The sequence below is a fragment of the Dipodomys merriami genome, unplaced genomic scaffold, assembly GCF_024711535.1.
Source record: "Dipodomys merriami isolate MVZ:Mamm:240054 unplaced genomic scaffold, mDipMer1.0.p SCAF_799, whole genome shotgun sequence".
Taxonomy (NCBI): Eukaryota; Metazoa; Chordata; class Mammalia; order Rodentia; family Heteromyidae; genus Dipodomys; species Dipodomys merriami.
In genome coordinates, this window is record NW_027206400.1 from 160001 (window position 1) to 162500 (window position 2500).

Sequence of the window (2500 nt, forward strand, 5' to 3'; positions counted from 1 at the left end):
GAGGAACGGGGAGCGGGAAAGATCTGCCGGGAGACCACCGGCACGGCCGGACTTGTGCCGCCCGGTTGAATCCTCCGGGCGGACTGCGCGGACCCCACCCGTTTACCTCTTAACGGTTTCACGCCCTTTTGAACTCTCTCTACAAAGTTCTTTTCAACTTTCCCTTACGGTACTTGTTGGCTATCGGTCTCGTGCCCGTATTTAGCCTTAGATGGAGTTTACCACCCGCTTTGGGCTGCATTCCCATGCAACCCAACTCCGGGAAGACCCGGGCCCGGCGCGCCAGGGGCCGCTACCGGCCTCACACCGTCCACGGGCTGGGCCTCGATCAGAAGGACTTGGGCCCCCCACGAGCGGCACCGGGGAGTAGGTCTTCCGTATGCCACATTTCCCACGCCGTGCCGCATGGCGGGGATTCGGCGCTGGGCTCTTCCCTGTTCACTCGCCGTTACTGAGGGAATCCTGGTTAGTTTCTTTTCCTCTGTTGACTAATATGCTTAAATTCAGCGGGTCGCCACGTCTGATCTGAGGTCGCATTTCAGAGGAAAGGAAGACAGCAGAGGGCGTTCTCTCGTCACACAAGGGAGGCGGCGGCGGCGGAAGCAAAGGGGGAAAGCCATGTCCCCGTGGCACGGGGAGGCCCCGCGGCCCGACGACCGTCTGGGGGGGGACGGCGAGGGTGGGACACGAGCCGGCGCGAGAGGGGACGTACGCGGGCGGGACCCGGGGCCGGCACGGCAACCCGGGCGGCGCGCAGGGAACCCTCCCCCGTGGACGACGCGCGCGTCTGGCGGACGGCACGACCGCGGCGTCCCGCGGGACCGTCCGCCTCGGCGTGCGAGTCCGCGGGGCACGGGAGCCGCGACGCGCTCGCTCGCGGCCAGCGGCCACGGCAATGGGGCCGCCCTGACCCAACTCGAGCGCCCGGCAGGAAAACGTCATCCCCTGGTTCAAGCACCGTGGAACACAGTGGGGGGCTGGGACAGACAAGACCCGGCCGCGGGATACCAACCCCACCAGGATGACCGCTCGCTCGCTCGCTCTAAAAGCCAGACGGGACTGCGAAGCGACGACCGCCAAAGTCTGAACTTAGGGGGACGGAGGACCCCGGAAAGGGGGCCCTGCAAAGGGACACCCCCAGCCGCGCCACCCTGCGGGGCAAGGCAACCCCCGGGGGACGACTGACCGTCAGGCGACGCTCAGACAGGCGTAGCCCCGGGAGGAACCCGGGGCCGCAAGTGCGTTCGAAGTGTCCATGATCAATGTGTCCTGCAATTCACATTAATTCTCACAGCTAGCTGCGTTCTTCATCGGCGTACGAGCCGAGTGATCCACCGCTAAGAGTTGTACGAATTGGGGCGTGGCCCGACTCGGGGCACACGCGGCTGGCACGGCGTTGTTCTCCCGGTCCCACACCCCCAGACCCGAGAGGGGAGAGGAGGGCGCGGGCGGGTCGCCTCGGGCTGGCCAGCAGAGACAGAACGAGAACGAGACACGGAGGGGGTCGGACAGACGAGACACGGGGACGGGGACGCCCGGAGCAACGGCCACGCCAGCGCGGGGGGCGCGGCGGGCGGACGCTCGGACGCCCCCGACCCCACAGGCGACCCGGGGATGCCCACCCCCGAAGCCCGGGCTGCCGGAGAAGCGGCCCGCCCGCGAGCGGGCGCAGGCCGCCCCGACCCGGGACGGGGGTAGAGTCTGGGACAGACCGGGGACCGGCCTCCCCACGGGCCCACCGCCCTAACCCCTTGGACCGACGGGCGACCCACGATGGGTCTTTAAACCTCCGCGCCGGAACGCGATACCAGGTACCTGGACACGAGGGGGCAGACGAGCGGGGTAGGGGGCGTGGCGGCGCTCGGGAGGCGGCCGCCGGACACCCTCCCCACCCCCCCGAGCCGCACCACCGCCAGCCCCACCCGCCGCCGCCCCCCCAACCACACGGGGGTGGGGGGGAACTGAGCCACGGGACGTGGCAAGCCCGGTAGCGGGGGCCACCCCGCCAGAGGCGGGGTAAGGTGCCACCGCGGGGAGCAGCCCACAGACCAGGGCGGAGGGGAAGGCGAAGGCAGACCGAGAGGGGGAGAGGACGGCGGCCGCACACGGGAGAGGCCGAGCCCTCCCCCGACGGACGCGTGAGGCGACCAGTGCGGGAAAGCCAGCAGGGAAGGGGACCGCCACGAGGGCACACAGGCGAGGTGAGGCAGGGCCCCGAGGCGCAGTGCCCCGCGGTGGCGCAGAACGGGAGAGGAGCGCGGGGACGCGGGCAGCGAGCGCAGAGACAGAGGAGGCGGCAGGCCGTCGGGGAAAAGTGGACGTGGTGGCGGCAGCCCCCAGCGGCTAGGGAATGCGAAGCACCACGCGGGCCCGGACGCAGGAGAGGTCGGCGTAGCGGGGGCAGGGGAAAGCGGGTGATCTGGACAAGGACGTCCGCGGAGGCTGCGGGGGGCAACACCGCGGCGGGGAGGGCGCGCGGGCCCGCGCGGCAGCAAGCGGG

At 70.3% G+C, this 2500-nt stretch overlaps 1 non-coding gene across 1 annotated transcript; it reads right to left on the bottom strand.

Annotated features, from left to right (window-relative positions):
• Window positions 1–1193: 1193 nt before the first annotated feature.
• Window positions 1194–1346, bottom strand: LOC138818933 (5.8S ribosomal RNA). Its single transcript, XR_011369275.1, has one exon. It is a non-coding gene; the product is annotated as a 5.8S ribosomal RNA (ribosomal RNA).
• Window positions 1347–2500: the final 1154 nt, after the last annotated feature.